At 41.3% G+C, this 24,293-nt stretch overlaps 1 long non-coding RNA gene across 1 annotated transcript; it reads right to left on the minus strand.

The window, feature by feature from the left end:
- Positions 1 to 862: 862 nt before the first annotated feature.
- On the minus strand, positions 863 to 23,888 carry LOC118929549 (uncharacterized). The gene is made up of 3 exons (XR_008998273.1): positions 23,796 to 23,888; positions 18,579 to 18,732; positions 863 to 1,106 (listed from the first exon to the last, which is right to left on the minus strand). It is a non-coding gene; the product is annotated as an uncharacterized LOC118929549 (long non-coding RNA).
- Between the last annotated feature and the right edge of the window lie 405 nt (positions 23,889 to 24,293).

Consider the following 24,293-nt stretch of genomic DNA (forward strand, 5'->3'; position numbering starts at 1 on the left):
CTGTTTCCACTCACTATTAGGGGAAAATGTCGTTGGTTAGTTGTTTCAGTAAGTGCAGGGTGAAGGAACATTGTTTAACAAAGACCAGTGAAATAGAAATATTTAAAAATTCCTTTTTGTAAATCAAAATTTAAAATACTATTATTAAATCTAATTCATGGACCTTATTACCTTATTTACTTCTTAAATATCCATGACAACTGGTACTACAGTTTAGTCATTAAAATGTTCATATGTGAGCATACTTGAGAAGTAGCAAAAGAGGCCGCTTTCTAATTGTAGTATTGAAATTCAATATTAGTGTTTTTCTACAAGCCTAGAGACTATTAGTTGCAGTGTAACTGGGTTCTTGATAGGATCATGGTTTCTGGTCATGTGGACCGAATAATTTATCTGCATTAATTAGCCAAAGATTGGTACCATTCTCCCATCAGCCCATAGATGCACGGTATTTTCTAAGCTACCAAAAAAGTGTGAATTATTAATCAGTCTCCATCATTAGAAGAAATTAGTACACGTGCCCTACTTAGATGTCCATGGCCAAGTAATTTGAAATGCTTATTTCTTATGTCGCTCCAGTTATGTAACACATGTTCTATCAATATATGTTAATTAAAATTTGTGTTCTCTTTTCAGAGTTCTGAGTTCATATTGAGTTCAACTAAAATTTATTGATGGCTGCTTGGTTTCAAAATCCTGTGCTTAGTACTATGGGGTTGCAGAAATGCCCTCAGGGAATCCACAGTCTAGACAGAAAACCACTGGTAGAATTCAAGAGCAAAGAAAGATAGCAACTTGTTCTATTTCAGAAGATCTGAAGTCATAGCCTTTTAAATTAATTAGCTTTTTTATTTAATTTTATTTTTCATCCTTTGCCATAGTTGCCTCATGTTCCAGGACATGTTCTGTCTGGAAGTACATTTTCAGACTGTCTCATGGTGGTGCAGATCTTATGAAAGTTTGGTAAAGTTTTGGGCTTTGATGTGAATATTGATGTTCCAATACTGAATGTTCTTCAAACGGGATTGCTAAATATAGGGGACAGCGTAGGTGAAGTACAAGACTTGCTTGTGAGGCTTCTCTCAGCTGCTGTATGTGATCCAGGTCTAATTACAGGATACAAGGTAAAAAAACAAAAATACATAAACTCATTTTAATTGGTACCCTCAGTGCATTGAAAGCTGGCTTTAGCATATTAGCAGAAGAGTGTATACACACTGATCCAATTTTTTCCCCATCTCACAAAGTTAAGTGTAGATTTGCATTCAGTTGCAAATGGTCCACATCTAGGAAAACCTCGTTCATAAAGCCTAGGGAATGTGGATATTCCTAAATTACTCTTATTTTCCTCTAGCTTTTGGCCAAAAGCAAGCAGACTTAAGGAAAGTGATATTCAGCAAAAGAGAATTTATAAATCATAAAGAATTAAAATTTATGTATGCCTTTTGAAATTATGCTGTGTGCTCTCAATCACTGTGAATAATGGAGGCTAATGGCAGCACCTCTAAGATCAGCATGTTAAGACTCTGTACCTCTCAGTGGATACTCAAGAAATTCAAATTTATCATAATTCCAGCAATGATACACATTTCAGTCAGCTTTGCTGTAGATAATATGGTGGAGAGAGAAGTTCCCAGATGCACCAGTTGCTTGTTATTCCATTTTCCTATTTAGTATACCAGACAATAAAGTCCATGACACTCTAGAGCTGGAAAACACAACAATAGTGCCCCTGGAACTCCCGCAACCACTACTGATAGAACGCCTAGATAAAGCCTTAGAAATCTTGAGATAGTTTCTGTAGTCGAAGAAGGTATGATATCTACTCATCTGATTACATACTCTCCTTCCCGCCTGTTAACCAAGGGTCTAAAGAAGGAATAGAAAGATGCAAGTACTCAAATACTTGTCTATTATCTGTTGCCTATTTTTATCTTCACTTCATGTAAAGTGTGAATAAAGCCCTTTTCAGTAATATATAGATCATATAATAACAATATATTAAAATCTTAATTGTTTTTATGTTCTGTGTGGTTAGGATCAATACAGACAAAAATGCCAGACTTTTATAGGCCGAAACAGCTCTTGGAGAACATTTGCTGAATGTTGGTGTGAATGGAGACAATGTTTCTGAGATCTTGCAGATCTTTATGGAAGCCCGTTGTGGACAGACTGAGCTCACTGAAAGCCTGAGGACCATGTTCTATTTGCAACCATTTTGTTTACTTAATAAATCTGTTAATTATTCATATAAGGAAACATAAAAATAGTTTTTTCTTACTATAGCACCGGAATGTAGCACCTTTGCAAGAATCCGGAATTTTTTCTTTCTCTGACATCTTTCAGTGATAAATAACTACCTGATTTTCCTTCGCAGCCATTAATAGAATTATCCAGCTTTTTATTTTATGTGCTAATAAAATTTAATAGTATTAGTTTATTGATGTATTGTACTTTTTTAAAACTACTTACATTTAATAGTCAAAGTAAAATTTGCACTCTAGTATTTCAAGTGTTGGCGAAGAAATCCATATTCATCTTGTTCTTGCTATTTGTTATTTTACATATTTCAGTTATGTTACTTTTAGCTCTTTATCTTTCTAGGAAAAGGACCAATCCATATATTTCTGAGCCATGAATTTCTACCATTTGTGGACATATTAAGTCTTCTGTACATCTCTTAGCTGTGTTACTGTATTGATATAATTTTTCATTTGTTTTTGCTACTCATTGACATCATTTTTACTTAGCAAGAATGGCAACAGTTTACTCGCCATGTTAACATATTGCATAATAGATTAATTTCTGTCTTCTAATAATTTTTTGCATTAACAGTGAAATTGACAAGAACATTGATTATATGTCAAACTTGAGAAGAGATAAACGGGTGGTAGAAGGTAAACTCCACAAGTAAGTCCTGTTTTATTAAAGTTAGTATACTGTTTCCCATTGTACAAATTCCCCAGTGAAACATAAATTGCAAAGATAGAATTTAAACTTTACTTTGTCTAAGAAATAAAAAAAGGTAAAGCTTAGTTAAGATGAATTAAGAAATTAATAAAACCCAGGGTGAGAGTCTGCAATGGACAAAAGTTGTAATTAGAGTCATTGAACATCTTATGCTTCAAAGTTAGAAGAAAGTCAGTTTCCCTTTCTGATCTCACAGTCAAGCAATCACGTTTTCTTAGATCATTGTTGCTATCAACTTACTTTAGTCATATGTAGAATCTGTTTAGAACTACCTCTTTAAAAATTGTTTTCTAATTAAAGTTTGCTTTCATAGAGTCTAAAATATCCAAATGTATTCAGAAATAAAACTTAATTCGCTTTCTACCAAGAAATATAAGGCTGAAATTATTCAATTTCTTTTTTTTTTTAAATTTTCTTTTGTAGGTAATTATTTTTTATTGAAGGGTAGTTGACACACAGTATTACATTAGTTTCAGGTGTACAACACAGTGATTCAACATTAATATACATGATAATTCTAGGTACCAGCTATCACCATGCTAAGTTGTTACAATATTTAGACTATATTCCTTATGCTATACATTACATCCAGGTTACTTATTTATTTTACAATTGGAAGTGTATACTTTTTTTTTGTGAGGGCATCTCTCATATTTATTGATCAAACGGTTGTTAACAACAATAAAATTCTGTATAGGGGAGTCAATGCTCAATGCACAATCATTAATCCACCCCAAGCCTAATTTTGATCAGTCTCCAATCTTCTGAAGCATAACAAACAAGTTCTTACATGGAGAACAAATTCTTACATAGTGAATAAGTTACATGGTGAATAGGACAAGGGCAGTCATCACAGAAACTTTCAGTTTTCCTCATGCATTATGAACTATAAACAGTCAGTTCAAATATGAATACTCATTTGATTTTTATACTTGATTTATATGTGGATACCACATTTCTCCCTTTATTATTATTATTTTTAATAAAATGCTGAAGTGGTAGATAGATACAAGATAAAGGTAGAAAACGTAGTTTAGTGTTTTAAGAGAGCAAATGTAGATGATCAGCTGTGTGCCTGTAGACTATGTGTTAATCCAAGCTAGACAAGGGCAATAAAACTTCCACATATGCATAAGATTTCTCTCAGAACAGGGGGGGTGAGGTTCTAAGCCTCACCTCTGTTGATCCCCAATTTCTCACCTGATGGTCCCCCTGCGACTGTGCCTTAGGTTGTTCCTCCCTTGAGGAATCTTACCTGTCTCTGGCTAACCAGTCATCTTCCAGGGCCATACAGGGAAATGTAAAGTTGGTAAGTGAGAGAGAAGACTTATTGTTTGAAAAGGTTAGCTTTTTACTTCTTTACATATTTATGCCCTGTGGCTTCTATGCCCAGCATTTGTCTTGAGGTATCTTTACCACTTGGAAGAATTATGATACTCGGTAAATTTGATATGAGGCATGAATTCTATTTAAGGGTTGTAACTAGGAAGGAAGGAGAAAAGCTATAGAAGTAGCAGGTGGAAGAAAACATGGGAAGATTGATTATTTCTTTGACATATCTTCTTGTAGAGTAACTTCAGCATGTATAGGTTTTAAACTACTACTTAAATTGCGCACACACATTAACATAATAGGAGTATAGTTACATAACCAAAGCATACCTGTAATTACCAGCCATCTCCAGTGAAACCAAGAAAACCAGTTAGGTACCTTAGGCATTTGGGAAAACTTATCTATGATATGGTGGATATTGTCCAACTGAACTTGAACAGTCTGAGAGAAATCAGACAAATTAAAACAACCCATTCCTGGGGAATGTTCACATCCCTTATGTTCTTTTAACAGTAAATAGTCTGTAGTTGTAAGATTTTGGAGCGCTACAACTTGCACTTCTCCTAATTCTTGATTGAGTTCCAACAGTATAGATCCAGTCAAATTTGTTGTTTTACTGTATGCACAGGCCAGCTTATATATCTCCTTCTTCATTCCCATGGCAAGTCCAGGAACTTGTGGGATGAGTGCATCTACAGCTGTAGCAGTGCGTAGATCTTTGTTGGGGATTTTTGATGATCATCTTCTGGCATGAGTCTTCCAGAGAGTGCTGATGTTGGAAGTTCTTTTTCATATCGTATCTTAGTTCATTTTCAGGGTAGCCCAATTAGGCTTTGATCCTCTGTATAAACACAAACAGACCCTTTGCTTACACTTTTACATGCCCTTTATACCCTTGTGTAGAACTCATTGGAGGTTACCACACAGGAAATGTCTTTTTTTTTTTTTGGTATCAATCTACACTTACATGACGAATATTATGTTTACTAGGCTCTCCCCTATACCAGGTCTCCCCTATAAACCCCTTTACAGTCACTGTCCATCAGCATAGCAATATGTTGTAGAATCACTACTTGCCTTCTCTGTGTTGTACATCCCTCCCTTTTCTCCTACCCCCCCATGCATGCTAATTGAATACACCCCTACTTCTCCCTCCCCTTATCCCTCCCTGCCCACCCATCCTCCTAAGTCCCTTTCCCTTTGGTACCTGTTAGTCCATTCTTGAGTTCTGTGATTCTGCTGCTGTTTTGTTCCTTCAGTTTTTCCTTTGTTCTTATATTCCACAGATAAGTGAAATCATTTGGTATTTCTCTTTCTCCGCTTGGCTTGTTTCACTGAGCATAATACCCTCCAGCTCCATCCATGTTACTGCAAATGGTAGGATTTGCCCTTTTCTTATGGCTGAGTAGTATTCCATTGTGTATATGTACCACATCTTCTTTATCCATTCATCTATCGATGGATGTTTAGGTTGCTTCCAATTCTTGGCTATTGTAAATAGTGCTGCGATAAACATAGGGGTGCACTGATCTTTCTCATACTTGATTGCTGCATTCTTAGGGTAAATTCCTAGGAGTGCAATTCCTGCGTCAAATGGTAAGTCTGTTTTGAGCATTTTGATGTACCTCCATACTGCTTTCCACAATGGTTGAACTAACTTACATTCCCACCAGCAGTGTAGGAGGGTTCCCCTTTCTCCACAGCCTCGCCAACATTTGTTGTTGTTTGTCTTTTGGATGGCAGCCATCCTTACTGGTGTGAGGTGATACCTCATTGTAGTTTTAATTTGCATTTCTCTGATAATTAGCGATGTGGAGCATCTTTTCGTGTGTCTCCTGGCCATCTGTATTTCTGTTTTGGAGAACTGTCTGTTCAGTTCCTCTGCCCATTTTTTAATTGGGTTATTTGTTTTTTGTTTGTTGAGGTGTGTGAGCTCTTTATATATTCTGGACGTCAAGCCTTTATCGGATGTGTCATTTTCAAATATATTCTCCCATACTGTAGGGTTCCTTTTTGTTCTATTGATGGTGTCTTTGCTGTACAGAAGCTTTTCAGCTTAATAAAGTTCCACTTATTCATTTTTGCTGTTGTTTTCCTTGCCCGGGGAGATATGTTCAAGAAGAGGTCACTCATGTTTATGTCTAAGAGGTTTCTGAATATGTTTTCTTCCAAGAGTTTAATGGTTTCATGACTTACATTCAGGTCTTTGATCCATTTTGAGTTTACTTTTGTATATGGGGTTAGACAATGGTTCAGTTTCATTCTCCTACATGTAGCTGTCCAGTTTTACCAGCACCATCTGTTGAAGAGACTGTCATTTCGCCATTGTATGTCCATGGCTCCTTTATCAAATATTAATTGACCATATATGTCTGGGTTAATGTCTGGATTGTCTAGTCTGTTCCATTAGTCTGTGGTTCTGCTCTTGTGCCAGTACCAAATTGTCTTGATTACTATGGCTTTATAGTAGAGTTTGAAGTTGGGGAGTAAGATCCCCCCTACTTTATTCTTCTTTCTCAGGATTGCTTTGGCTATTCGGGTCTTTCGTGGTTCCATATGAATTTTTGAATTATTTGTTCCAGTTCATTGAAGAATGTTGCTGGTAGTTTCATAGGGATTGCATCAAATCTGTATACTGTTTGGGCAGGATGGCCATTTTGATGATATTAATTCTCCCTAGCCACGAGCATGGGATGAGTTTCCATCTATTAGTTCCCCCTTTAATTTCTCTTAAGAGTGACTTGTATTTTTCAGAGTATAAGTTTTTCACTTCCTTGGTTAGGTTTATTCCTAGGTATTTTTTTTTTTTTGATGCAATTGTGAATGGAGTTGTTTTCCTGATTTCTCTTTCCGTTGGTTCATTGTTAGTGTATAGGAAAGCCACAGATTTCTGTGTGTTGGTTTTGTATCCTGCAACTTTGCTGTATTCCGATATCAATTCTAGTAGTTTTGGAGTGGAGTCTTTTGGGTTTTTTATGTACAGTATCATGTCATCTGCAAATAGTGACAGTTTAACTTCTTCTTTACCAATCTGGATTCCTTGTATTTCTTTGTTTTGTCTGATTGCCGTGGCTAGGACCTCCAGTACTATGTTAAATAACAGTGGAGAGAGTGGGCATTCCTGTCTAGTTCCCGGTCTCAGAGGAAATGCTTTCAGCTTCTCGCTGTTCAATATAATGTTGGCTGTGGGTTTATCATAGATGGTCTTTATTCTGTTGAGTTACTTTCCCTGTATTCCCATTTTGCTGAGAGTTTTTATCATGAATGGATGTTGAACTTTGTCAAATGCTTTTTCAGCATCTATGGAGATGATCATGTGGTTTTTGTCTTTCTTTTTGTTTATGTGGTGGATGATATTTGATGGACTTTGGAATGTTGTACCATCCTTGCATCCCTGAGATGAATCACACTTGGTCATGGTGTATGATCCTTTTGATGCATTACTGAATTCGGTTTCCTAATATTTTGAGTATTTTTGCATCTACGTTCATCAGGGATATTGGTCTGTAGTTTTCTTTTTTGGTGGGGTCTTTGCCTGGTTTTGGTATTAGGGTGATGTTAGCTTCATAGAATGAGTTTGGGAGTATCCCCTCCTCCTCTATTTTTTGGAAAACTCTAAGGAGAATGGGTATTATGCCTTCCCTGTATGTCTGATAAAATTCCGAGGTAAATCCATCTGGCCCGGGGTTTTTGTTCTTTGGTAGTTTTTTGATTACCGCTTCAATTTCGTTGCTGGTAATTGCTCTGTTTAGATTTTCTGTTTCTTTCTGGGTCAATCGTGGAAGGTTGTATTTTTCTGGGAAGTTGTCCATTTCTCCTAGGTTTTCCAGCTTGTTAGCATATAGGTTTTCATAGTATTCTCTAATAATTCTTTGTATTTCTGTAGGATCCTCGTGATTTTTCCTTTCTCGTTTCTGATACTGTTGATTTGTGTTGACTCTCTTTTCTTCTTAATAAGTCTGGCTAGAGGCTTATCTATTTTGTTTATTTTCTTGAAGAACCAGCTCTTGGTTTCATTGATTTTTGCTATTGTTTTATTCTTCTCAATTTTATTTATTTCTTCTCTGATCTTTATGTCCCTCCTTCTGCTGACCTTAGGCCTCATTTGTTCTTCTTTTTCCAATTTCGGTAATTGTGACATTAGATCATTCATGTGGGATTGTTCTCCCTTTTTAAAATATGCTTGGACTGCTATATAGTTTCCTCTTAAGACTGCTTTTTCTGCGTCCCACAGAAGTTGGGGCTTAGTGTTGTTGTTGTCATTTGTTTCCATACATTGCTGGATCTCCATTTTGATTTGGTCATTGATCCATTGATTATTTAGAAGCATGTTGTTAAGCCTCCATGTGTTTGTGAGCCTCTTTTCTTTATCTGTACAGTTTATTTCTAGTTTTATGCCTTTGTGGTCTGAAAGATTGGTTGGTAGAATTTCAATCTTTTGGAATTTTCTGAGGCTGTTTTTGTGGCCTAGTATGTGGTCTATTCTAGAGAATGTTCCATGTGCACTTGAGAAGAATGTATATCCTGTTACTTTTGGATGTAGAGTTCTATAGATGTCTATTAGGTCGATCTGCTCTACTGTGTTGTTCAGTGCTTCTGTGTCCTTACTTACTTTCTGCCCAGTGGATCTATCCTTTGGGGTGAGTGGTGTGTTGAAGTCTCCTAGAATGATTGCATTGCAGTCTATTTCCCCCTTTAGTTCTGTTAGTATTTGTTTCACATATGCTGGTGGGTGTTGGGTGAATATATATTTAGAATGGTTATATCCTCTTGTTGGACTGAGCCCTTTATCATTATGTACTGTCCTTCATTATCTCTTGTTACTTTCTTTGTTTTGAAGTCTATTTTGTCTGATATTAGTACTGCAACCCCTGCTTTCTTCTCGCTGTTGTTTGCTTGAAATATGTTTTTCCATCCCTTGACTTTTAGTCTGTACATGTCTTTCGGTTTGAGGTGAGTTTCTTGTAAGCAGCATATAGATGGATCTTGCTTTTTTATCCATTCTATTACTCTATGTCTTTTGGTTGGTGCATTCAGCCCATTAACATTTAGGGTGACTATTGAAAGATATGTACTTATTGCCATTGCAGGCTTTAAATTTGTGGTTACCAAAGGTTCAAGGTTAGCCTCTTTAGTATCTTACTGCCTAACTTAGCTCGCTTATTGAGCTGTTATATACACTGTCTGGAGATTCTTTTCTTCTCTCCCTTCTTATTCCTCCTCCTCGGTTCTTTATATGTTGGGTGTTTTGTGCTGTGCTCTTTCTAGGAGGGCTCCCATCTAGAGCAGTCCCTGTAAGATGTTCTGTAGAGGTGGTTTGTGGGAAGCAAATTCCCTCAGCTTTTGTTTGGGAATTGTTTAATCCCACCATCATATTTGAATGATAGTTGTGCTGGATACAGTATCCTTGGTTCAAGGCCCTTCCGTTTCATTGTACTAAATATATATTGCCATTCTCTTCTGGCCTGTAGGGTTTCTGTCGAGAAGTCTGATGTTAGCCTGATGGGTTTTCCTTTATAGGTGACCTTTTTCTCTCTAGCTGCCTTTAAAAGTCTTTCTTTGTCCTTGATCTTTGCCATTTTAATTATTATGTATCTTGGTGTTGTCCTCCTTGGATCCTTTCTGTTGATGGTTCTGTGTATTTCTGTGGTCTGTTAGATTATTTCCTCCCCCAGTGTGGAGAAGTTTTCAGCAATTATTTCTTCTAAGATACTTTCCATCTCTTTTCCTCTCTCTTCTTCTTCTGGGACCCCTATAATATGGACATTGTTCCTTTTGGATTGGTCACACAGTTCTCTTAACATTGTTTCATTCCTGGAGATCCTTTTATCTCTCTCTATGTCAGCTTCTATGTGTTCCTGTTCTCTGATTTCAATTCCATCAATGGCCTCTTGCATCTTATCCATTCTGCTTATAAACCCTTCCAGAGTTTGTTTCATTTCTGCGATCTCCTTTCTGGCATCTGTGATCTCCCCCCGGACTTCATCCCATTTCTCTTGCATATTTCTCTGCATCTCTGTCAGCATGTTTATGATTCTTATTTTGAATTCTTTGTCAGGAAGACTGGTTAGGTCTGTCTCCTTCTCTGGTGTTGTCTCTGTGATCTTTGTCTGCCTGTAGCTTGGTCTTTTCATGGTGATAGGAATAGTTTGCAGAGCTGGGACGAGTGACGGCTGGAAGAACTTCCCTTCTTGTTGGATTGTGGCCCTCCTCTCCTGGGAGAACAGCGACCTCTAGCGGCTTGTGCTGGGCAGCTGCACGCAGACAGGGTTTCTGCTTCCTGCCAGGCTGCTATGGAGTTTATCTCCGCTGTTGCTGTGGATGTGGCCTGGTTCAGGCCTCTGCTCCAAAGTGGTGGACTCACGTTGGAGGGGGAGCAGCCTGGAGGCTATTCATCTCTGTAAGGGGCCTCCCTGCTCCCTGCAGCCCAGGGGTTAGGGTGCCCAGAGATCCCCGGATTCCCTACCTCTGGATGAAGTGTCCCACCCTGCCCCTTTAAGACTTCCAAAAAGCACCCGCCAAAACAAAACAACGACCACAAAAAAAAAAAAAAATTTTTTTAATTAAAAATAAAAAATGGCCCCTCGTTTCTCTTTATTCTCCGGCGCCAGCCTCAGGCATCTGCTCACCGGTCTTGCTGCCCTGTTTCCCTAGAATTGGGGGCCCTATCCCTTTAAGACTTCCAAAAAGCGCTCGCCAGAACAAAACAGAAAAAAAAAATGGTCGTGCGCTTTTCTTATGTCCTCCGGCACCCGGCCTCCGGTGCCCGCTCACTGTTCTTGCTGCCCTGTTTCCCTATCATCCAGGGCCCCCTGGGCACGTACTGTGTCTGCACTCTGGCCCGGATGGCTGTGGCTGGGTGTTCGCCAGTCCTGTGCTCCGTCTCCCTCCCGCTCTGCCTACTCTTCTCCCGCCAGGAGCTGGGGGGATGGGCGCTTCGCTCCCGCCGGGCCAGGGCTTGTATCTTACCCACTTCGCGAGGCGCTGGGTTCTCTCAGGTGTGGATGTGGTCCGGATATTGTCCTGTGTCCTCTGGTCTTTATTCTAGGAATGGTTGTCTTTGTTATATTTTCATAGATATATGTGGTTTTGGGAGGAGATTTCCGCTGCTCTACTCACGCCACCATCTTCCGCCCCTCCTCTCTCAATTTCTATGTAAGAAGATATTTCTTTGCATAATTTGAACAGAAATTTATTCGGTCTGATAGCATGGGATCAGGAATTATCATTGGTCATTGCTAGAGTTATTTTTTTCAGCTTTCTAAGTTTTATTTTTTTTTATATATCTAATTCCAAAGAGATTCATAATAATTCTTAAAAGTCAATCTATTCTATAATTTCTGGAAACATATTTCTTAAATTTCCTTAATTTTAATTTTATTGCCATTGACTTATTACTCACCCATAAGGCATTTTTGCTTAAAACTCACATTATTCTCTCTAAAAAGTATGAAGAGAAGCTTTTCTTGTGCATAATAATTTTGTTACATTTAAAGGCTCAGAATCATTCATGCTAAGAAAGCAAGCAAGAGAGACACTTCAGGTGGCATTGATCTTGAAGAAGAGCAGCACGTGTCGGCCACCCCCACATCAGGATGCAAGCGAAGAAGGGCAGGGACAGTGATGCTGACAGTGACGAGGAGGAGGAGGAATACAAGGAAGACAAAAAAGGAAAGAAAATCGATGTCTGTGAAGATGAAGTAATCAAGATTAGGTAGATTTTATTACTTAACGAAGAAAACATACTGAAAACAACAGAATTTGGGGGTCAGGTGGATTCCGGTTTTAAATTCATTTTGAATGCCTACTTGCCTCCGTTTCTTCATCTGAAAACTGAATATTTATAACAATCACCTCGTAAAGTTTTTTGTGATGGTTTAATAATTGCCCACATGTAGGATGGACTTACACTGAATAAACAAAGTCAACGTTTCCTTTTTATAGAACATATTGAGAGTTCTTCAAAGAACCATGCAGATTCTTAATTTCATATATCCTCTTTCATTCTGGTAAAATACTAGATTATATGTGTACAATACTTCATGCCTTGAAAGTATTGTCACATTTAGTGAAACTGATGTATTTCTCAAGCATCAGTTTATTATGTGCTTAGCTCTGGGCACTTTTGATCAAAGATGAGTAAGGTACTGAAAGTCCTCTCTCAACTTACAGTCTCACTGAGGAAGATTTGCCATAAGAAAATGTAATGTACTACATGTCAACTGCTTTGCTGGTGGTATTTACTCTGTGCTAGGCAGGCAGAAAGGAAGGGCATTGAACCTTTATGAGGAATAGGTCCTCATGAAGGTTTTCTGGGCCCATTGGCTGAGGCTAAAAGGTGGGATGAATGTTAACCTGGGGAAGAACCCATAGAAAATTGCTCAGGCAGAAAGAACAGCATAAACGGACGTAGAAATCTGAAAGCACAATGCGCTTTAAGTGACTGACAAGTGCTTCATTGTTATTAGAGAGCCTCCTATCAACAACTATGAACTAGTATTTATACTTTTTTGGTAAGAGGAAGCCATTGCTTCCGCTTTGTAAGTAACAAAATGACAGAGTCACACTTGCTTTTTTTAGTGGCTTACTATGGCAGCTCCATGGAAAATAGAAATAGATTTGGGGTAGGGAAAGATCAGATGTGGAAAGATCAGTCAGGAGATGTTGCAAGAGTTTAGTGAGTTGTAGGGTCCAAAATGATCCCGATGGTAGTTGGGAAGAAGGAGGAAAATATTTCAGTAAATACTTAGGAAGAAGAATGAATAGTATTTGAACTGGTAGGTTGATGGAAGGGTAGGATTGATTCCCAACCATCTGGTTTGGGAGGCTGCATGGTATTCTTGCCATGAACTGAGTGAGAGAAATCAGGAGGAACAGAGTAAATAGATGATAGAGGAGGAGGTGAGTGCAGAACAGATAATGGAAGATAAGAAATAATGGTCGGTTTATTTTGGACATGTTAAGATTGAGGTGCCTATGCAGCAGTTCTGCAGTAAGTTGGATATAAGAATCTCAAGCCTAAAGATGAGTTCAGTCATGAAAATATAGATCTGAAAGTTATTCACACAGACAATAGTTTAAAATCATGAGGTGGGTGATTTTTGTACAGGTGGATTGGTTTAGGGAACAGAGTAGTGGAACAGAAGTTGGAACCTCAGGGGATGTCAATATTTAAGAAGACCCCGTAGGGCTCCTAAGCTCCTAAGTTGAAGAAGGAGCAGTCGTACAGGTAGGAGACGTCTGTAATGGGTCAAGGATCTCTGAGGCCATCACCAGAGTCAGTGACTCACGAGGAAGGCTCACACAGCAGAATCAGCGAGAGAAAAGGCATGTGAGCCACGGCCCAGAGGAAACCAGACCCACAATGTTAAGTCTTTTCCAAGTAGAGTCACACAGGATGGGCTTAAGTCCCCTAGGAATGAGTTATGACAAGTATAAAATCCCCTGGAGAAAAAGAGGTGTTCAGTATACACCCCATTGTTAGCACAGTTGGGTTCCAGTGAGCCAATCTTATCAGCGTGGGAGGAAACCATCTGAAATACAAGTTCCCAGACACCAGCCAGGGGCTAGCCTTGTACGCAGGCCTTTCAAAGGAGAGCAGTCAGACCTGCAATGTCAACTCTTTTCTACACATGTAGTAGTAGCAAAAATCAAGAAAACTGAACATTTCAAAAAGTAGGGAGTGATAAACAATGTTAATGCAGCAGGAGTCTAGTGTCTGTTGGATCAGGCAAGGCAGAGGTCACTGGGGAATAGAGGCAGCACAGTTGTTAGACGGGTCCGAGCAGGAGCTGGGCAGTGATGGATCAAGAGCGACAGAAGGTGAGGTGAGGATGACTTCTGTAAGCATTTTGCCTCAGAGGAAAAGGTGGTTCCTAAAGGGGGACAGATACCAAGGAATACTCAGATGTGAAAGACTAAATTTGATTTCAGGTTGAAGGGAAAGGGTCAGTAAGAGAGGGGGGGGTTGAAGAGATAAAGAAAATACTGACCACCTGTTTTTCTCCTGGGAATATTATACTTGTCATTTATACCCCAAATCTATTTCTATTTTCCATGGAGCTGCCATAGTGAGCCACTAAAAAAAGCAAGTGTGACTCAATCAATGGGGCAAGGTAGATAAACACTACTAAAATTTGTTACTAATTATTTAAACATAATTAATGTTTCTTAAACCACATGTATCATTTAAAGTGACTTTTTATGAGTACTGAATTACAGAGTTAGATTATAGGGTTTCATTGATCAAAATCCTGGCAAATGTATATGTTATTAATGTGAGAAAACAGTTTCAAAACTTTTTAAGATAATTATTTTAGGACCTAACAAGTCAAAATAACATTTATTTTAAGTGACTTTAGAGTTATTTGTTATGATGAAGAACTGGTAGCCACTTATCAATTGCCTAAAAAATGTTAACTATTTAATGAGCCCAATGATAAGATAGATACATTATTCCTCAAAAGTAGGTTTAGATTCTTGATTAAAGTTTAGAGACAGTGCCAGGAATTAAAACTCCCTAGAAGATTAATTTCAGGAATCCTTTCTGTTGAGACCCATGTGCTCGCTTTCAGTTAGAAGGTCCTCCCCTTGACTAAGTCATCCCCCTTTGTCTCAAAGATGATTCCCTCTTCTCCACACTCCTCGTTCCTTCAGCACATGGAGTCTGTATACCTAAACCTTAGAATTGTGTTGAAACCTATGTGGGCGTTAACTTCACAAGTTGGCCTGGTAACAGGTTATGTGGATGATTGAATTTTGAAACATAGGGACATACAATGGCCTCTCTTTTGGCTAGGAAATCATGGAGAACCACAGCAGGGACAAGTTCTTTGTGCCTAGTCTCCTTGCCTTTCTCTCTGACCTGTCAAGTTCTACACATCTCTTAAAATTATAAGGATTATTAGCCAAAACTCCTTTGCTTTAAACAAACCTTAGTAGACACTTTACTTCCTTTTCAGCTTAAGGAGAGTCTTAGAAACAGCAGTAAGTTTATTTGACTGATACATAGTTACTTTGATGTCTTTTGCAAGTATTTTTATTACTGTTGCATGAATTGTATTTTTGTATAAGCGTATTATCAAACATTTGCCCTGTGAGTCAAAAGATCACTTTAGAATCATACAGACATGTAATTATGTAATTATCCATTTGAGGGTCATTGGGCCTGTTCTCTTTTAAGGTTTCTTTCCTGAAGTAGAAATTGTGTTACTGTTAGCACAAGTAATATGCCTAAATGTCTCTGTAACTTGCTCTCCTGAATTGGATGTGAAGTAGATAAATGATAGATAATACTAAATCTCATGAGGCTTTCTTTTCATTTCCTTTTGTTGGGGAGATAACTATACTTATCCAGAAATACCTGCTCATGAGTGGTTGGTGGCAGTGTGGCTTTTAAAAAATGTTTCTAGAAAATGAACACCTGAAACAAATTTTACTTTTTTAAACCTAAGACGTACCTGCATTTTCTAGGTACAATTTTCAGAAAGAGGGAAAGTAACCAGTTTGCATACTGTGTGCCTGGAAGTTTGCTGGTTACTTTCAGATCTGTTCTTCTTAGCCCTCACAAATACCCCCATGTTACAGGAAATGCTATTATCAATTTACAGATAAGGAAATAGTCTTAGAAGAGTTATGTAGTTTGCCCATAGAAGTAGCGTGGCTAAGATACAAAGAAAATACATGTACCTTTTACTTCATGCTTTCCCTCTAAAACATATAATTTGGTGGTTGTTTTCCTATATTCATTTTCTAGAATGAAAGATTTCATGTAATCACTAGTAAAATACCACTTAGGAAATTAGTAATATATATTGTAGGAATTATTTTTCTTCTAAAAGCTCAATGTGTTCAAAATATATTATCTTCTTTGCCCTAAAAATGACTCCTTCAGTGAATGATACCAGTATTTTTGCAGTCTCCCAGATTTAAACTCTTATCATAATTTACTCCTTCCTTTGTCTCCCTCACCCCTCTGTGCCTCATACCCATGAGTTGTCATGACTTAACATTTCTAATTAGGTAATAATCTCTTATATCAATTTGTTTTTCTCCATTCTATTTCTTTTACCTATGTAAGTCCCACATTTTCCCTCCCTCTTGAATCACTGCCGTGGAATACTAACCAGATTTGACAATTTCAATCCTTTCCCTGCTCCAGGCCATCTCAGAACTATTGCCGTATTATCTTTGTAAGCATAGTTCTCTTGTTTAACCTCCCTCAAAAGATCATGTTATTGACCATGGTCAAGCATTTATAGCTCTAGATCGTTTAACCCTGAACTCATCCTTGCCTCATCTCTTGTCTTACCTCTTCACGTACCTTTCATGTCAAGATACACCAGTCTTTCTGGAATGCCCTGCCCTCTTTGTCTGATTGATCGAATCCGAACCAGCCTTGGTAGCTAATTAAGACACAACTTCTTCCATGTAGCCTCTCTTGGTAAACATTCCCACTGAAAGTAATCTCACCTTCTCCTGAACTCCATGACTCTTAATCTCTACCTCTTTTGGGGTCCCTATGGCTTCCTCTGTGTAGTGGTTTTTATTTTCTTAGTGTGATGTGCATGTGTCTCCCTACCAGATGATTAATTTACAAAGAACCAAGAGATGAGGCTTACTCATTTCCAAAGGGCCTATCCTAGTGCTTTGCATATAGGAGGCCTTCATTAAATATTCACTGATTGATTGAATAAATCTTAAAACCAGTAAATGATACTGTAGTTTGTCATGTATAGGATGAAGGTGACCAAGCAGCAAGTGTGGAAGTGCTAGAAAAACAGATTGAAAAGCTGAGTAAAGTAAGCACTTTACAGATTATAGCTTACATCATTTTGCAATGTTTTAAAAATCCATCTTGTATGGGATTCCTTTTTTCTGACTGCTAAATAAAAGCAAGCTTCTTGTAAGTAATTATAATGGGGAGCTCCCGAAACATTCTCACAATTGGACCGTAAAAGTTTCTTGCCGATGTTAAAGGCCTCCCTCTTAAGACATGGAACTAACTTAAGAGCTATATTCTTTAGCTCTCTATTTAAATACAAAATATCATTAAATGCATGGTTTTATTTCTTGCAATTCATTACTTTTAAAATACAGTCGGATTTCATGGTAATAGTTTCAGCATCCTGTTTTATTTTACATTAGGGTATTTGTAGGCTTTATTTGCACTGGATCTATAAACTATAAATGTATGTACTTCTCATGTAAAATGGAATTTCAGTAGCATTAGTGAAGTATTTCAGGATTAGTATTATGAGATATCTGTATTTTATGTCATTATTAGATTCATCACAAAGTTATTCCAAAATTCAGTCATATGCTGCCTAAGGTTTGCAGCATGTCTGGTATGACCCTCAGCTCCTCAAGGAAGAGCATCAAGTGAACTGGTGGCAACACAGGTGAGGTCCCAGGGGAGCCCAGGTGTGGGGATGCTCACACCGGGGGCGGCTTGCACAGCATGGGCAGGGGTGTTGCCAGCAGTTCAAGGAGAAAGAGTGAATGTTAAATGGAAAAAGCCATAAATTCAGGCTCTGCTAGTGATAGGGTCACAATTTCCCATCACGTTCCTGAAAACTGAAGAGAATTAGCCTCCAAGGCTGTTGGATGGTGGGGGCCTGGCACCTGACGCCAACTCATCTTGAGGAGAAGGAGAGTGAGGTCAAATGAGCACAAGGGAGGGCTGAGCACCTCTCAGCCTGGACTCGAGTGATGGCTGAGAATGTGCTGCAAGCCCGTAGCAGCCAAGCCATCATGCAGCAGAAGCTGGGTACTTATGTGGCCCTGCCAGCAGCGTGGTGGAAGGCACACACTGGGCTGAGCCCAGCCCTTATCTCGGCCCCAGAGCACCGACATGCTGGGAAAGGCCAAGGTGCCAGAATCAGGGCTGCCCACCAGAACTGCTGTGCCAGGTTGGCACCAGGCCACTGGGTGCTGCGCTTCCTGGTGGCTGTCCTGCTCCCACTGCCACAAGGATCGGGACCCTTCAGGAAAGGGGCTCACGGAGCAGAGCAGGGTCCAGGAGGAGACAGGTGTGCAGAGGGCAGGAGCTGCCAGGCTCCCCAGAAAAGTGGTGGCAGAGCTGGGACCAGAGAGGTTGGGACACACTGCCAGGGCACCCAGGGACTCACAGGAGTTCAGCAGTTAGACACAGGAGAGCAAAGCGTGGATGTCAACAGAAGGTGGGACGCTGGAGTCCAAGGGGGCTTTCTAAGAGTGAATGGAAGGTAGATGGGGAGTTCTGGAGAGCCAGAATTGGCAGACCCCCAGGGACCTACCCGGGAGCAGCCAGCTGGGGAGGAAACTGCCATGGAGGCCCGAGGGGTGCGCTTCCTCCCTGGAAGGTCCCACGTGGCAAGCACAGGGGTGGGAAGGACCAGAGCATCTGTCCTCCGACATCCCACATGCGGGACATGAGAGCACCCTAGATGCCTGAGAGAAAAAGAGCAGGCTTCATGGAGGCATCGAGTTGGAAGTCCGTGCTTGGCAGCAGGAGGCTGGGTGGCTTAGAGGATGTGCCAGGTGGGGACCACACCTCCTTCAAACAGGCAGTGCTGAATGTCCCACTTGGGAGGTGCCTCTTCCTCACACAGCTCCCAGGAGGTTCCCCACCAGAGCCAGGGTGATGGTGAAGCAGCAGGCGTGGGAAGAGCCCAGGCCCACCTGGAGGGCAGGAGGCTCCTGGAGACATGCGGACAGTGCCAGAGAGGAAGTTCTTCTTCGGGAGATCTGGGGGCAAGTCAGGACTGTGAAACCAAGTCAGGCGCCCTGGCTGTGCAGGCTCGCGAGGGTCACAAGCCCACCTGGCTCGGCTGAGAAGAGGCTGCGGGAACCCAGACACTGGGGTGTGAGCAATCACGACACAGCTCAGTGGCCAAGGGAGTGGATGCCAGCAGATGTCAGAAAACGTCTGAATCATGGGGAGACCAAGAGCAGCCGTCACATAAGCTGCTGGGCACCAGGGAGCACCAGCCAGGGACAGAGCAGCCGGGGAGCAGGAAGGGGGACACAGGCCTGGCCAGCTGTGGGCTTCTGGCTCTGCAGTCCTGCCCATTAGAACTCAGGCATTGGCTGAGCCCCCTGGACAATAGCTTGCGGCTTGTGGACGCAGGATAGCTCCTGCCGCCCCATCATTTCCCGCCTTTCTGTCTGTGTGTGCCCTGGGTGCCTTAGGGGCTCTCCTCAACTCCCGTTTAGGGGCTAATGTCTGTCACGGTTGACACTTTGTGCTTACTCTACATCCTCCCTTCTCTCCAGCCCTAGAAGACGGAGGGTCCCACGTGGCGAGCACAGGGGTGGAAACACTTACTCTACCCTAACCTACCCGTACCCATACCTTAAACCCTAACCCATACCGTTACCCATACCCTAACCCATGCCCTAACCCCTAATCATAACCCCTAACCGAACCCTAACCCTAACCCCTACCTGTACCCTGACCTATAACCTGTACCCTAACTTTAACCCGATCCCTAACCCTAACCCATATCCCAACCCGTATCCTAACCCATATCCTAACCCTATCCCTAACCATAACACCTTCCCAAATCCTAACCCATTCACATACCCTAATACTAACCCATTCCCACAACCTAACCCTAACCTGTTCTTGTACCCTATCCTTAGTTCTCACTCTTTCTCTTCCTATTGTCTGATTTCAAACAAACCCCCTGTAACAAACCCTACACTTCCCTGTGTTCTAATCCTCCATCTCTTAAATGTTAGGCATTATTTTAATCCTAAATATCTAAATTATGAAGTCCCAAAGCTCTGAACCCTTAAATTCAAACGTGTTTTCTTTGTATACATTAGCAATGAATAATCACAAAAGGAATTTTTAAATTCTCTACTATATAATGTCAACATTACTAAAATACTTGGGAACAGACTTAATTAAAGTACAAGTATTATACACTGAAAATTTAAAAACATTGATAATAGGAAAAATAAAGAAAAGCTAAATAAATGTAAGGTCCTGCCGTGGTGATGGCAGACTTAATATCTCTAAGATGACAATGGCACAAATGCAACCTACAGCCTCAATGTGGTTCCTGTGAAAATTCCCAAAGCCTTTTGGGAAGAAATGCACCAGCTGATCCTGCACCAGCTGATCCTGTCACATATGAAATTGCAAGGGACCTGAATGAGCCCTTGAAAAGAATCTTGAAAAAGAAAATCAAAGCTGGAGGCACAGGCTTCCCCAAATCAAATCTTAGTACAAAGTTAACATTAAACGAAACACTGTGACACTGTCATAAAGATACACAGTTGACCCTTGGTCCATAGGCATGTGAACTCCACAGGTCCACTTAAATCATTTTTTCCCCCACAAATATATTGGAAAAATGTTAAGTCAACAATTTCAAACATTACTTGTTCTATAGCTTACATTTCTGTGAGAATACAGCACATAATATGTGTAACGTACAAAATATTGTTAATCGAGTGTTTATATTATTGGTAAGGCCTCCAGTCAAAATAGGCGATCAGTTTGAGGATAACAAAGTTTTGGTGGAGTCAGATGTTTTATGTATATTGGGACTCTGTTGGGTGTCAGCACCACTAACCCCCATGTTGTTCAAGGGTTGACTGTATATACAGATCAACGTATCTGATGGAAAGCCCAGAAATGGCCCTAACCACCAATGGCCAGTTGATTTCTGACAAGGGTGGTCAACATTAAATTATGGAGAAAAAGTGTCTTTCCAGGAAATGGTGTTTGGCAAACAGCTGTCCACATGCAGAAGAATGAAAATGAACCCTAACTCATATCACATACAAAGATTAACCCAAAATATATAAGGGCTTATGTGTAATAGGTAAAACATGGGGATAAATGTTCATGACGTGGATTTAGCTATGGTTTCTCACATCTGAAACCAAAGTACAAGCAACAAGAGGAAGAATAAGTTAATTTCCTTCAAATTAAAATCTTTTCTGCATCAAAAGATACCAAGAAGTGAAAAGACAGTCACAGAATAGAAAATATCTGCACATTGTACATCTGACAAGAGCCTCTTATCCAGAATGCACCACGAACTTGTACAGTGCAACAAGACAACATCCCGATTTCTTAAATGGATGAGAGACTCCAAGACATACAAACGCTCAACAAGCACATGGAAAGGTGTCACACAGAATTCCCTGAACACACATGGGAATGGTTATAATCAGGAAAACTGAAAATCACATGTCGCCAAGGATGCAGAGGAATTGGAGCCCCTAACCTTTGATTGTTGAAATGTAAAACATGCAGCCTGTGTACAACAGCTTGGTGTTTCCTCAAAAAGATAAAATACAATTACCTAATTATGGTTATACACCCACTCCTATATAATACCACAAAGAAATGACAATGATGTTGAAACAGAAACTGGCCCATGAGTTCTGGGCAGCATTGTTCACCACAGCAAAAAGTCAGGAACAACTTAAATGCCCATCAAGGGGTGAATGGATGGCTAAAACCGGGTTGATCCATAAACTGCATTTTTCTGCCATATAAAGAAACAAAGGAAAATGGTCCACAGCCTCATTGAAAACAGTGTAGGGAGGGGGGAGGGCGTCTCCAGAAACTTGAACATACAGTTAATGCATGAACAGCAATTCCACTTCCAGGTCTCTGCCCAAACCACATGAAAGCAGGGACTTAGATATTTGGACACCCATGTTCACAACTGCATGACTCACAATGGTTAAAAGGTGGAGAAGACCCACATGTTCACAGACAAATGGATGAACAAAGTGTGGTCTCTACACAGTGGAGTAAACGAGGGAGTCCTGGCACCTGCTGCATGGATGGACCCTAAAGCCATTTTTCTCAGTGAAATGCACCAGTCACAGAAGGATGAATATTATGTGATCCCACTTATGTGAGATCTGGCAGAGCCCAACTGAGCTCAAGTCTCTGGAACAGTTCCAGAAAAAGGAAATGGGATCAGAATGGAAAGACATTTGCACACAGCTGGGGTAGGTGGGAACAGCTGTGCGGGGTCTGTGCACTGGATTATCATGTGGAGACCCTAATACTTCCCTCATGTAGGGTCAGGTGGTGGCTTACTGGAAACTTGTCCCTATTTGGGGTAGAGGCCAAGAGCATTTTGTGTGAAGTGGTGGGTGCGGTAAAGTGGGATTCTGGAGAATTCAGTGTAAAGACTGTACTGACACTGAAAGTTTTCTATATGCTTTATATTGCTGTAAAGTAAATTACTTTTCAGAACAACCATGTCAGTCCTGCACCAGAAGAGCAGAGCAGGCATTACACCCGGTCACAGAGGCCAAGCCCTCCCCATTCAGTTCACCCAAAGTGGAGCACTACTCAGCCTGCAGGGGTCACTACAAGGCCCGTGGTAAAATTCCCTTGCAGACACTGGGCTTGGTTGTTGGGACGACCTGGAGTGGAACAGTGGGATTTTTTAATTCCAATTTCCACACCGCTCCACCAAAAACCTATTACAGCTAAAAATAAAATCAAGAATCTTGCAGGATACAAAATCAATATACAGAAGTTGTTTGCTTCTGTTCACCAAGAACCAACCATCAGAAAGAGAGATTAAGAAAACAATGCCCTTTGCAACTGCATCATAAAGAATAAAGTACTTCAGGACAAGCCTAACCAATGATGCGGGAGGCTTGAGGCCTGAGCTCTGAACACTGAGGACACTGCAGACCTGGATGGGAGAGTTAGGTTATTACAAGTCCCCTCCACCCACAGCAACCTGCAGACTCCGTGGGAACCCCCACCGAAATTCCACCGCACTTTACACAGAAGCAAACACCCAACAGGCTGAATGGAACCGCACGGGACCCCATCCCCACAGCCATCCTGAGAAAGAAGAGCCCGGGCATCATGCCCTGACCTCCCACTTCACTGTGGACCTGTAGCAACCGAGACCCTGTGAGGCGCCAAGCAGAAGCAGGTGTGGAAACAGGACACCAGGTGCCTTTCATCCCCCAACCTGCTCGGCCCGAAGAACCGGCTCAACGAGGCGCAGGCCGTGGGTGGGGGCCGCCCTCAGGAAGCTGGGCTGTGTGCCATGCTGTGCCCGGGGAGCCTCCCAGGTGGACCCCACCTCGGGGAACCTTCCCAGGAAACTGCCCCATGTGCTGGGCACACAGCAAGGGCTGCAGCCCGGTAAGTGGGCCGCTTAAGCAGCCAAGTCCCCTCCGTCCCCATTCCCATCTCAGAGCCTTGTTAGGAAGGATGCCTGCAGCCCGGAGGGCATCCCACAGGTGCGGCCAATCCACCCGCTCTACGGGGCCCGAGGTGCGCAGCGCGGAGACACGGGCTCCCGGGGACACGCTGGACGTGCACATCCGCCCCGGCCCAGTCTCAGCCTGCGCCCCGAACTCGCCCTGAGTCAGGCCCGCCGCACCCCGAACTCACCCGCGCCCGCCTCAGCCCAGACTCCGCAAAGACGGTTCCCATCGCAGGCCTTCCTCCCCCGGCCCCTGAAGAGGAGCGCTCGGCAGGCGGTGCACGGAGAGCCTCTCCTTACCTTGCCCTACCGCAGATCCTCAGAAAACAGAGCTGTCACTGCAGACACCGCCCGTGGTGTCACGGAGCTGCAGGGAAGCCGGAGCAATTCCAGCACCAGTCAGAGCTGGGAGAAAAGTCCTGCTATCTGACTGCGCATGCGCCCCGCTGGTTCACAAAGAAGGCAGAGGCGCCACCTGCGGGCCGCAGTGAGCGGTGCAGGACCGCGCTCACAGCTCAGGGAAAGTGGTGTCCTCTTGTGGCTAAACTGATGAACCACAAATCTTTGGAAATTCAAGCCGCAATAGGCACAAATTTCCTGTGTCTTCTCCACTTTGAGAGTGAAAGGAATGAAATGAAGTAGACACAGGCTTTACAACTTACACCAAAATTAACTCAAAATTCCCCATAGGCATGTGCCTTAGAAAACTAAAAATAGAAATACCATTTGACCTAGGAAATCCACTCTTAGGAATTTAACCAAAGAATATAATTTCTCAGATTCAAAATGACATATGCA

Source organism: Manis pentadactyla, chromosome 6 (assembly GCF_030020395.1).
Source record: "Manis pentadactyla isolate mManPen7 chromosome 6, mManPen7.hap1, whole genome shotgun sequence".
NCBI lineage: Eukaryota > Metazoa > Chordata > Mammalia > Pholidota > Manidae > Manis > Manis pentadactyla.